Source organism: Orcinus orca, chromosome 9 (assembly GCF_937001465.1).
Source record: "Orcinus orca chromosome 9, mOrcOrc1.1, whole genome shotgun sequence".
NCBI lineage: Eukaryota > Metazoa > Chordata > Mammalia > Artiodactyla > Delphinidae > Orcinus > Orcinus orca.
Window position 1 is genome coordinate 82,431,094 of NC_064567.1, and position 13,416 is coordinate 82,444,509.

The following is a 13,416-nucleotide window of genomic DNA, read 5'->3' on the forward strand; positions in this document are numbered from 1 at the left end:
AAGTGAAATTTAAAAGTATGTACTTTTTTTGGCAGGGGGAGTTTTACCAAATTTCTGTTCATACATGTACACAGCAATGTGTGAAAATGCCTGTCTCACACTTGTTTACACTAAACTTTGTTTTTAACAAGTACTTATTTTATCGGTAAATATTTAATTGAGTGAAGGTTCACCTATTTTCTTAAGCATATTGGCATTTATATTTTTAATATTTGTGATAATACCTTTGTTCATCTTTTTTATTCCCCTGTGGGTTTGTTTGTCCTTCCTTATTAGCTAGTAAGGCAATAGCCAGTCTTCTGACATTTGACAGTTTTTAAAACTTTGACTATTTTAAACTTTATTTTTATTGCATTTTTAAATTACTGACAATTTCAATTTTTATGTCATTAACTTTCACAGCAATTCCTTTTAGGTATTGTGTCATGCTTTGAAAGTCTTTCTCCAAGAATATAAAAAATAATAAACTTTCTTCTAGCATTTGTATGGTTTCAAAAAATCCTTTAGAACAGTATTTCTAGATGAGCTGATTCATGGAATTTAACACTTGTGAAATAAAAGAGGAAGAGTAAAGTATGTTGAGTAATTATAAACATTGCAACATATGTGAGAAGCAGACAATGCAGGCATAGTAAGAGTTCTAGAAGAGGAATCACACAGCCCAAGTCCTGACTACAGCTCTTTTAATAATAATAGGTTTTGTGAACTGGGCAGCACACAGTCCTCATACTCATATTCCTGATTTCCTTTCTTGTCAAAGAGAATAACTACAGAGCCTACCTACAGCCTCAAGCTGAAGATCAAATCATATGTTAGATTTAAATTTAAAACGTAAAGATGTATGCAGATTCTATATAGTAGATAAAAATTTTTAAGTGATTCATTTTTTTTTTACAGTCTAGCAAATGAAAAGAATTTTGGTATCATATGCTTTGCAATTCTATATTGTATGGGCAATCAAAGACCTATAAATTATGATGATGATAAGGTAACAGAGTTAACATGTATTGGGGGCTTACTGTCTGCCAGTTGTTGAAATAAGTGTTTCACATAAGTTATCTCATTGACCCACCACACCACCTTACTATTTTCTTTAGACAACTAGTTGAGGTCACACAGCTAACATGTGCCAAAACAAGGATTAAAACCCTGAAAGACTGACTGAAGAGCCTATACTCTTTTCTGAAATAAAAAAATATATATATAAATAAGTTCTTGATCAATACCTCATTTACGTATTCTTTTCAACACATTTGTTCAAATTGAATAACAATTATAAATAACCTCCTCTTAGAAAATGATATCTAAGTACAATAACCAAGGAATGAACAGTGAACATATTCTGTAAGTGGCAGTTAACAATTATTTTGAGATTAGCTAAAACAAAATTCATTCTGAAGACCTGTAACACATAACACTGTAAAGTATCTCAAAACATTAGTCACCAGTGTAAAACCATGAGGCAAAATTCGTCTTATCACTTTAATCCTTGGGCTAACTAACCATGAAGATCTATACACACACACATATTTATGCACATGCATACGGCACCTGACTCTGTGTGTTATATAAACAAATACCTAGTTTTTCAATTGCTGCCTTACATTTATGGAAGTATTAAACCAATGGCAGGTTCTACCTGCTTCATGTGGTGAGGAGGGCCTTCACATGCAGGAATAAAAATAAATATATACGTACATAATTTTAAAAGAGAATATTAAATTCACAAGACATAGCAGTACACGGTAATGCCAGCGAAAGCTTGAGAGATTAAAATGGAAGTTTTTAATATCACGTTTAAAGGAAAAATTGAAAGGATATCATTAAAGGTAAAATGCAGAATATCAGGGTCATTAAAGTTTAGACTTAAGCTATGTCGTCTAATGAATAGAGCACACAATGAAAGTAAACTTACTGCATTAGTGATATAAAGTAAACTTCCCCATATGTCTCATAGAAGTCATGGTAGGAGCTGTGTGTAAAAGACAGATTAAAGAGAGAGCACCTCTGTATATGCGGATAGTCTCATGTGGGCTGGGCCAGATCAATATGTAAATTTCACAGGCCTTCTAAATATGTTGGCGGCACCTATCTTTACTTGAACTGTTTGCAAAACAGACTTAACTCTCTAAGGAGAGTGGGGAAAAGTCAACATTTAAGCAATACTATGAACCTTAAGGAAGTGTTAAGATCAGCATAGTTGTCAGGACAATTTGTCTTCATACATTAGAAAGGAAATTATTAGGGGGAAAAAACAGAAATCTTCAGGTAAAAGAATAACTAGACCTCAAAGCATGTTGTTATGAAATAATAAGAAAAAATCAATAATCAATTACAAAAATAAGCATTTAGCTAACCAAATACCAGAAAAAGGTAGAAAAAAATTATGTGAGCAATTAATTTATAATTTCACATGGCAGAAATATAAAATTCATTGAATTGAGGGTACAACAGAGTTTTGTGTTGAGAAATGTCATCTACACTATAAATAGTCCCTGAAGTGGGGTCTTAAAAAGGAAATCAATAATTTTAAGGGTTACAGAAATCAATTTACACATTCACATTAGCTGATGGCTTGATCAAGGTGATATGCTATAAAAGGCTAAGAAGCTTTCATTGTGATGAATGTATAAAACCAGAAAAGAAATCAGAGGGATAATGAGACTTAAAGTGATTTTGTTCCATGTAGTAAATAAACAGACATACTAACCATACTCTCTAGTCTGTCTTTTAAACAATTATATTGACATCTATGCCATCTGACAATCTGTTAAGTTCGGAGATACACAGCACTTGGGTGTCAAATTCCTGAAAGAGTTAAACTCACATACATGCATGCACAGGCACACACACGCACGCACGCACGCACACACACACACACACACACAGACACTTTTCCAGGGACATGGAAGCATACCTAATTAAATTCTTTTTTAAAGCTTAGAAATAAAATACTTTCTAAGAAGTATGTCACGTAACAGTAATTTATCTTAGAAATCACCACACAGGAAATAAGATATTTCTGATGCCTTTCTTTTTCTGTTTGTTTGCTTGAAAATGGAAAAGTCTGATCCTTCTGCCCTGACACTTTGAAGAAACATTTGGCACAAACCTTGCATTTGAGTGGCACAGCAGCTTCTGCTAGAAGCTTTAAAGAAATATTAAACAGCCTATCAAACCCTATAGTGAAATCAAATCATCATTTTCCAGGTTGGTTCTCAGTGGGCTTAAGGGAAGGATTTGCTTGTGGATAAGCCAGAGTTTTCTGTCTTCCAAGAAACCAAAGTGTTTGGTTTAGAGTTCTGCTTCTGACATGAACTCCTTAGAAGAACTTGAAATAAATTCTTAAGATTTCCAAGAATCCATAAGGATTCAAAGTGGGAACATCCTGCTCTAAATGTATTTTTCAGTTTGAACAAAGTCTCGTGTAATAGTCTGTAAAAACAAAACAAAAACCTGTGTAACACACATACATACCCACATATAGAGTGTATGGGTGTGTGTGGCTATATATCTATCTAATATATCAAATAAAACTTCCAGAAGCAAATATTTTCCTGGAAATGTTATACATCATTTAAATTTCTTTCTATATATCTTATTTTCATGACTATATTCTATAAATCATAAACATTAAAATCCAAACAGAATAAAAGTGACAGACTACTATACTATCATGCATAAGGTAGATATCATAAAAATTCAGAATTCTAAAATATCAGAACCCTGCAACTGTTCTGCATGTTTCTCTGTGACAGTTGGTTATCTGCTTGAATGAAAGAAATGACAACTAGTCAGGGGTACAGTAAAACCTTCCCTTTAGTATCTGCACACTTAAACTTTGAATAATAGAGAAGTTCAATTTACCTATTAAACTTCATTTTAGCCCTAACGTTTTTAGTAGCATCATTAAAGTTTGTTTCACATTAGGGGGCACTGACAATGGACTTGATAAAGGAATTTACCTTATGGTTAAGTAGAAAGAAATCTTCTATTCTGAAGTAGGTTTAAATAACATCAGCCGTGTCTTTATGCAAGTGTCTGTCATCCTCATCGTTCTCCAACAAGCGACCAAGGACTCAAATCATGTTCATTCTCACCATCCCCTTTCAGATTCCGGAAAGCTGCTCTTCTCTTTTCTCCAGAGGTTGTGACTTAAGTAAACAGTAGCAGGTTATGGAATCTGAATTGCTAGGGAATGTCACCCTAAATGACTCTACTGGTCCTCCTAGTTTTGCACTGGCTGATTAGTACATTTATCCTCAGAGATTGCTAACACAACTGTTTTCCTGGCTTTCAGGGCCCAGGGCCCTCAGTTGTGGTATTTAGCAAGCAAACTGTCTTACTCCACATTGCTTCCTGTTCATGGGTAAAGATACAAATGTGAATCGAGATGTTTATGTTATCCAAGTGCGTTTCAGTGTACTCTGTAGTACACCTTTTGTTAAGGACACAGGGCTTTCCTGTTGAGAGTGAATACGCTGAGATCCTCATTGTTTTCCCAATCTGTGTATACAAGGCTTGGGGCACCATCCTCCATGTAGTCCAAGGACTAAAAACATTTTCTGGACATGATCCAAGACTGCTGCAGGCCTGTTTTTCCTTTCATTTTCTACAACTCCTCAGGGAAAACTGGATAATCACAGTAGGTTGAAGAAATGAGGACTACAGTGATTAATAACTGGAGGTGAAATAAGCCCATAAAAACATGGAAACCATACCATTTCATGCAACTCAAAATTAAAAACCACTAAATATTTCCCATGTTATAAATAAGTCTATCCCAAAATATTATTTTTATAATAAGTTTCAGTAGACTTCTCTCCTCCACAAGATTCCAGTTTTCATTTTTCCTTCTTTTCTTCCTTGGTTTACCTTGCATTTATCTGTCCTAGTTGATTTTTATTTGACATCCCATTTTAATCTTTCTAATAGTTTTTCAAAATTAAATGTGGTTTTAGGTATGTAAGTTTGAAATTGCATCCAGATTAACTTACTGCAATTATACTTACAAAATCACAGCTATTCCTAAATTAGCAGAAACCATGAATTCATTTGTTCCTTCACTCTTTTTTTTTTTAAACATCTTTATTGGAGTATAATTGCTTTACAATTGTGTGTTACTTTCTGCTTTACAACAAAGTGAATCAGTTATACATATACATAAGTTCCCATATCTCTTCCCTCTTGCGTCTCCCTCCCACCCTCCCTATCCCTCCCCTCCAGGCGATCACAAAGCACCGAGCTGATCTCCCTGTGCTATGCGGCTGCTTCCCACTAGCTATCTACCTTACGTTTGGTAGTGTATATATGTCCATGCCACTCTCTCGCTTTGTCACAGCTTACCCTTCCCCCTCCCCATACCCTCAAGTCCATTCTCTGGTAGGTCTGTGTCTTTATTCCCATCTTACCCTTAGGTTCTTCATGACCTTTTTAATTTTCTTTCTTAGATTCCATATATATGTGCTAGCATACGGTATTTGTCTTTCTCTTTCTGACTTACTTCACTCTGTATGACAGACTCTAGGTCCATCCACCTCACTACAAATAACTCAATTTCGTTTCTTTTTATGGCTGAGTAATATTCCATTGTATATATGTGCCACATCTTCTTAATCCATTCATCTGTCGATGGACACTTAGGTTGCGTCCATGTCCTGGCTATTGTAAATAGAGCTGCAATGAACATTTTGGTACATGACTCTCTTTGAATTATGGTTTTCTCTGGGTATATGCCCAGTAGTGGGATTGCTGGGTCATATGGTAGTTCTATCTGTAGTTTTTTAAGGAACCTCCATACTGTTCTCCATAGTGGCTGTATCAATTTACATTCCCACCAACAGTGCAAGAGTGTTCCCTTTTCTCCACACCCTCTCCAGCATTTACTGTTTCTAGATTTTTTGATGATGGCCATTCTGACCGGTGTGAGACGATTCCTTCACTCTTTTTATTGATACACTCACATTATCCACTTAATGGGTATTTCTGTTTTGAAAGACACCTACCTCCTGATGGCAGTTCAATACATAACCACGGGTTTCCAAATATTACCAAAAAATATTTTAGTTATAACTGAACCTTATTCTGCCACTTATCCTTTTAAGCTCATATTTATTTACCATCCTGTGTAGTAGAAAATATTTAAATTCTTCAAGCTATGAAACTAAAAAAAATAAAGATTAAACTAAATTTGTACTGTTTACTAAACTTTCTCTGGCTTATTTGCCATGTCATTTAGGTTAGGGAAAAAATGCTGTGGTGATTTGCCTTTTTAAGTCTTTTGGTGCCAATTAATTACAGGGAAAACCTTTTCTTTCTATAAAACATTCTACCATTGAAGATGTCACCCTTTCAGGCAATCTTCCTCCAATCTTAGGTGAATAAAATTAAAATTGAAAATAGACAATATCTGTTTTTTGAAAAATTCCAACATGCATGTGTTAAGACATGCTTTAGGAGATTGGCTTCAATTTTTTAAAGATGAAACATAATGAATAAATATAACTAAATTCATCCATTTTGATTGACTAAGTCATAATCTCGATGGGACATTTCTACATGCTTAAGAATTTCCCAGAGGAAAGGAAGATAGTAATGTTTCTTCAAGAACTTATCCTCAGATCCTTAGTACATCCTGTGTAGTGAGAAGCAACTAGTGTTCCGGAAGCCACAAGCAGCTGACTTTGCTTTCAGAGATGCGCCTCAATACTGAGTACAGAAGGAAAGATTCAAAAGCTACCTCCAGGGCTTCCCTGGTGGCGCAGTGGTTCAGAGTCCCCCTGCCGATGCAGGGGACACGGGTTCGTGCCCCGGTTCGGGAAGATCCCACATGCCGCGGAGCGGCTGGGCCCGTGAGCCATGGCCGCTGGGCCTGCGCGTCCGGAGCCTGTGCTCCGCAACGGGAGAGGCCACAACAGTGAGAGGCCCGCGTACCACAAAAAAAAAAAAAAAAAAAAAAGATTCAGTAGCCCAAGTCAGGTATACAAGATGATGACTAAGTTTCCCTAACCTGAGGGTAAAATAAAATTGCAAAGTCACCTCTCTAGCAAGTCACAGTGACCACTTGCTGACTAGATCCATTCCAGGAATGCCCCAGTAGAAACTGCCTGTGACCTCTACTGGTCACTGTTGACTATAAGAGATGGGGGAGGATAGATTCTTCTTTCTCCACGACTGGGAAGACAACCACTCTGCCTTACAATCTTAATATAAGAGACTCCAAAACATATATAATAATATTCATTCTAAGTGCCTCTTTGGGTAAAAGTGGCCATCTATAATTTAACAGTCTTCCTGGGCATATATCTTCTTAAGAATAAAAGGTAGCCGCACATGAATTTGCCCTTTTAATGTGGTGCTCTATTAAGATATTCCATCGTTGCACATATACAAGCATAGGTAAGTTGGAGGGTTTGGACAATTTCAAATATTTTTGAATGTCATCTTATCACTTAGTATTGTAGTTATTACTGACAAGATCATAGTAAAATTACAACACCTGACCAACTCCTTCCATTTTCTTTTAGACACAATTTCTTATCTAAAAGCTTGGGACAGGGTGCCTGAATGTCTATACCATCTCATATATTCTATTCCTTAAGAGAAGAGAAAAATGCACGTATAGCTTAAACTGGACAAGAACAAAGCAAAACTCAGAGCAAAGTAAGAGATTTTAGTATTGCAGGCACTGGTCTTGAGTCCTACACTGTTAGGCTAGATAACTTCACAGTGATTATATAGGTGTAATTACCAGTTAGAAGTCCGATGAAAAAGTGCAAGGCCACCGATGTCAACGCACTTTCAAAATGCTGGTTGGAGGATACGGAATTAACACTGATGACTCTGGTTGTGTTTGCCTTAAGTGCTGGGTCAGGTCACCGCTGTACATCAATCAGCCCCACCTCCAAGTATCCAAGAATGGCTGTGATTGACCCTCCAGTGAGGCAGTGGGATTCCTAAACCAAAGTAAACCCTGCAGCCTATATTTGCCAAGCTCTCCAGCTTGAAAATAAGCTGCTCTTCCCCCTGGTTCTTTCCTTAAAAAAAGAAACAATTACTCTGTGACATTTAAGAGAACACAGAAGCAACTCCTTCTCCAGGGATATCCCTACTTATTTTCTCATAGCAATTCCCTTGACTCTTTTCATCCTTCGTCTTTGTTTAGGACATTACAGTCTTCCTAGGAACCACATAACAACATGCACACTGGTCTTTAGGATAAGAAACAAAGCATCAGGGAATATTCTAGTTTGTGGAAAGCTGGAGATGCTAGGAACGTTGGGCACGGTCTTGCAAAATGAGCAAGTTCAAGTTTATGATAGTTATGACATTCTTTTGCCATGTAAGATTAGCAATATTTGGTGAGTATGCTATTATATTTGCAACTCATTAGAATAAAGAAACTAAGACAAAAATAAAGATATTCTAAAAGCAAATCAAGCCATTACAGTATATGCTACATTAGACAAAAAAATGTATGATTTTCTCCATATCTCTTAAGGTAATAATTCTGTAAAGGTTAAAGTTGATGACATGCATCCTCATACACACACACACACACACACACACATACTCAATGAATATTCATGATGTGGCCACTGTGTGCCTAGAATCCTGTCACAAAGAAGAAGAAAGCATGATCCCTACAGGAAGGTTTTCTGTAATGAACTTCAAATACTCGCATATAAAATGCAATGAGGGAGTACTGAATACTTTTAATCTACCATCTCGAAATGGGCAGCTACCCTAGTTGTGAATATTCATTCTAGAACTGTTTACTTAGTGTGTAATCAAAATCTGTAATTTAGTTATCTTTATCTCCTAAAATCTGGAAATTTTCATAATAAATGTAACAATGAGGTTTTTACTGCTGGAATTAATGGTCTCAAAGATTTACGAATTGGCTAGAAATATTACTGGCCTAAGTCTCTACCCTTACATTATAGGCTATAAAAACCCACTAAGCCCAGTTCAGAAATGGCCCATTGTCCAGCTCTTGATTTCAGGGCATTCCTGGTTGCCTGACTGGGACTGGATGGTTAGCTGAATTCTGTAGTTAGTATGTTAAGTCTGTGCCTCTGAGGAATCTTCCATGCAAGAACTACTGGGATACTTAAAAGGACTGGGTGGGGACTTCACAGAGCACATGGAGCAGGTTGGGTTCCTGCTGGCTACTTAACTCCTTCCATCAGAAGCCAATTCTGAGAAGGTTTCTCTGTAGCTGTCTTTCGAAGAGATCTATAGCTCACCCTACTGTTGTTTATTGGAAGCTACCAATATTTACCAAGATAACCCAATAACAGCGTGTGCCCAAATTGGCTTGGATAGTTTAGCAATGCTTACCTTCAAGGAGGTCATAGTTTAGAGGTGTAGCTCAGACACAGAGGACAATTCTACATAAAGATTCCAGTGTAAACAGCCACAAGTCTCCAGGCTCACAGGACATTCACATTTACTCAGATATAAATAGCTGTGACTGTTAGTTCAAAGACCTTTTACCCACTTCTATGCATGACACATTTTTTCTCTCTCTCGTTTGTGACCTTTATGCTACAAAATGTGAAGGAATTTTAAGAATCATCTAGTTTTAATCACTTAGCAGATGAAGCTTCAGAGGTCTGGGGAAATGCTCTTTTTACACTGCCCTAGTGGCAGTTAAAAAAAAAAACTCCTCAGCTAGAATATTGCTCTCTTTTTCTCCTTTTCACATATCTTGTCCCAGGATCTGGCCTGATATTTGCTAATGTATTACTTTAGTTTTTTTGTGTATGTCATTGTACTCTGTTCTTCTTCAGCAGTGCTAGTCAGTTTAATATTAATTTCCTGGATAATTGGAATAATTTACAACTCTTCGATTCCCACACACTGTACCCTGTTACTAGAGTGAAGTTAGTTTTTTTAAATTATTCTGGTTCCAATGCTCTTTTGGCTTTTTAAATTTTACTTTGTTTTAAATACGTTTTTAAAATTATTTAAATTAAATTATTAAATATAAAAGTAGAATACTATTTCTTCTCCCTTGTAAGGACAACTTGAAAAGTTCTAAGAAAGGATAAGGGGGAGGACAAATATTTGTTAACATATTATCATGCTAAATGCTTCCATGTCATTATTTAAGTCTACAAAAAATTCTGTAGGGCTTCCCTGGTGGTGCAGTGGTTGAGAGTCCGCCTGCCAATGCAGGGGACACGGGTTCGTGCCCCGGTCCGGGAAGATCCCACATGCCGCAGAGCAGCTGGGCCCGTGAGCCGTGGCCGCTGGGCCTGCACATCTGGAGCCTGTGCTCCGCAACGGGAGAGGCCACAACAGTGAGAGGACCGCGTACAGCAAAAAAAAAAAAAAAAAATTCTATAATTAGGTATTGTTAACCACATTTTTACAGAGGGCATAACTGACAAAGAAAATTAGAAAAATTAGATAAATGCTAAGATTTCCAGGATTTGTATGAAATAGGTCACCTTGGGTTTATGTATCCAGGTGACAAGTAATATCAAAGATTAGTCAGAAGACATAAGGATGCATGATCATGTAAGGCATTTTCTTGCCCATATCTAAATCCTTACCTTGTGTCAATATAAATCTCCCAGCAAATGCATTGTGCTATGCTACTGTGATGTTTCAGAATTATTTTCATTTTTTTCATATGCAGATTATAGTTAAAATAACTCATTTGTTCACAAAATTACTCAATTTAATAAACTATTCCTCCTTGTACTAGATATTTCTGGGTCCAGAAATTATGAAAATAAAATAAATAAAACTCTAGCTTCATGGAATGACAGATAGACATATAGAAAAATTATTATAAAATCAAACAATAGATGGTCTAATGGAAGGTTTATGGTACAGTGGAAAACCTACAGAGCGGGGAGGTTTTAGAAGGAGAGATGACAAACTTCTCAGAGAACCTGATATTCCAGCTTCTTCCTCAAGCATGAGTCAAAGAACAATTAACCATATATTGGCTAACACAGAGAACACACTGGCTAACATAAAGGCAGAGAATATTTCTCCATCTTTTGAAGGATACAGGAGTTTCTACCAGAAGCCAGTGACTTCAAGGAAGAAAATGTGAAAAGTTGCTGTGGCAACATCAAAATATATAAGATTAGAGGAAATTCAATGCAAATGAATTGAGTGTCTGCTATGTCCAGGCACTGTTAGGGAAAAAAATGTAGTTTCACCTTAAAATTTAAAAGAAATTTGTATTAAACTACCAAAAGTTATAATCTTTTATTGCATAAAAACAGTACAAGTAAGAACTAAAAATTCTGCTTCAAAGCACAAAAATTTTACCGCATACGGAAAAAAGAAGAAAACCATACTGGATGCATTTTACAAGCATCTTTATGTTACTATCTGGTGCCTATATAGATAAAGAAAGGCTCATTTAAATTTAGAAAATGAAAGCAAATATGTTGACTGTTATAAAAAAAAACCTACCAGTTTAATTTGAAAATGATGGAGATTAAAAGTAAAGGTGTATACATAACTTTGGAAGCACTTCAATGATTTTTAAATTGAAAACTAGTCAGACTAAATGTATCAACGGTAAGTGTTTAAGGTAGTTACAGATTTCTTTGCTGTATTAAGTAATGTAAATTTTAAAAAAGATCTTAGTATGTCTCTATGTCTCTTATTATAGATAAAACTTATCACCTTACTATGAATGTTAGGGATTAGAGAAAGCAAACATTCATACTCAGGGCTAAGGAAATAAGAAACCTGAGGTTGTATAAATACTAATTCACAATAAGATAGAAAATTAATAATGCATTCTTATTTAAAAAAAAATAAACCTGGGGGAAATTTATTTCCATTTGAAAGCACAGAGGAAAAATATTTTAAAATAAAAATTTCTTGCTGCTTCTATTTTTCACCATAAAACTTTCTGAAAATATGTAGAGCCTAGATTGTAGCACTATGTCATGGAAGTTGGCTATTTAGAAGTACTGCTTTTCCTCTAATCTCCTTTATTCCCCTCACTTTAAAAGTTTTTTCACAATCTCAGATCACTCATTTTAAAATGGGCTCTACAGGTACCACCCAATTATAATGCTTTCTGATTATATTCACTTCCAAACTCTACTAACCTTACCAGACTCAGAGGCAACATGAGGACAGCACACTCTCTCCATGTGTAACCCTCTCTCTGGCGTCTGTTAGGCAGTTTGTCCTGGAGTCTCTCCCTCTTCTCTATTGCTCAACTGGATTAAGTAAGAAGCAGCAGAGGTTTGCTCTTGCCTATCTAATAGGTAACTCCCAGAGTCCCTGGGGGCAGGGAGTGGACTCTTCTTGCCTTGAAATTCACTGAGCTTCAATGTCTAAACTCACAAATCAATGTTCAGGTACATGGGCAACCTCGTAGATTGAGACAACAGGTCAAATAATTATTTAAGTCTAACTGTAAATACAACCTAAATGGTATCTTGTGTCCTTTCCTCCTTTAGGCTAAGTGTAACCAAAGCTATTTCTGGCGAGTACTTTTAAAAGTCATTGAACTTATCTCCAGAATCTGTCTGGAGGGCAGCTGACACACTTGTTGCGTGTTGACTGACTTTTAAAATAACCACATCACCATTTTTATTCCTTGGAATATCACTTGGCATTTAATGTGTGAAATGATAATCTTATTAGAAGCTCATTTTTTGAAAAACCCAAATTATGTCATGTTATACATACGGCTGACACTGAGGGTGCTTACCATAGGCCAGACGCCATTCTAAGGACTCTATATGGATTATCTAAATTAATCTTCATAAAAATGACTTGAAATAAGAATTACTGTTTTGCTAATATTACAACTGGCAAAAATACTAAAGCACTGAGAGGCAAAAGGACTGAGAGGTTAAGTAAACTGCTCAAGGTCAAAGAGTGCTGAGCTACTATGGTTGTATCAATTAGGATGCTTTTGTCTGCAAGTAACATAATACTCCAATAAAGTAGATCAGAACATAGTGGGAACTACTCTACTTGTCAAGTAATAAATATTAGGAAATAATTATCAGCTTCCAAAATGCTAGCTTTTCTCCAAAGCAGCCATTTTACAATATTGGGCTGTCATACCATCTTGATAATACAGTTATTCGCTCAAATTGCACACACATGTGTATGTATATGCAATCAATGCTAAACAAAGACCGTAGAAATGCCACCACCTCTCCTGTCACCTAGAGGGGTATATTTCTTTAAAGGGAGAAAAAAATTACATGTTAAGTTTTCAAAATCAAATCAAAGTTCAAAATAAAAATCAAGTCGAAGTTTCCATCACTCCCAGAAAACAGAATTGTCTATCCTGACAAAGGGAATGTGAAATATAAAATTAACTAATCTAAAACAAAGAAAAGTTATCATGGTTACCTGATAAACCATGAAAACCCATGGAAGGGTTTTCCATTTGTTTTGGCAAGAAAGAAA

The 13,416-nt window shown here is 36.0% G+C and overlaps 1 protein-coding gene across 13 annotated transcripts in view; it reads right to left on the reverse strand.

Annotated features, from left to right (window-relative positions):
* The window catches only part of CD36 (CD36 molecule), a 224,214-nt gene that overhangs the window by 190,419 nt on the left and 20,379 nt on the right, over positions 1–13,416 (reverse strand). For 5 of the 13 annotated variants that reach the window (XR_007479292.1, XM_049714942.1, XM_049714941.1 and 2 more), the window contains exon 1: positions 3,966–4,266. The exons of 1 other annotated variant lie outside the window; for it this stretch is intronic. The gene's annotated coding sequence lies outside the window, so the exon portion shown is untranslated. Of the gene's footprint in view, positions 1–1,915; positions 2,013–3,965; positions 5,088–7,750; positions 7,904–12,092; positions 12,221–13,416 lie in introns of those variants that run through there. 7 more of the 13 variants (XM_049714945.1, XM_049714946.1, XM_033439901.2 and 4 more) reach the window with 6 other exon arrangements.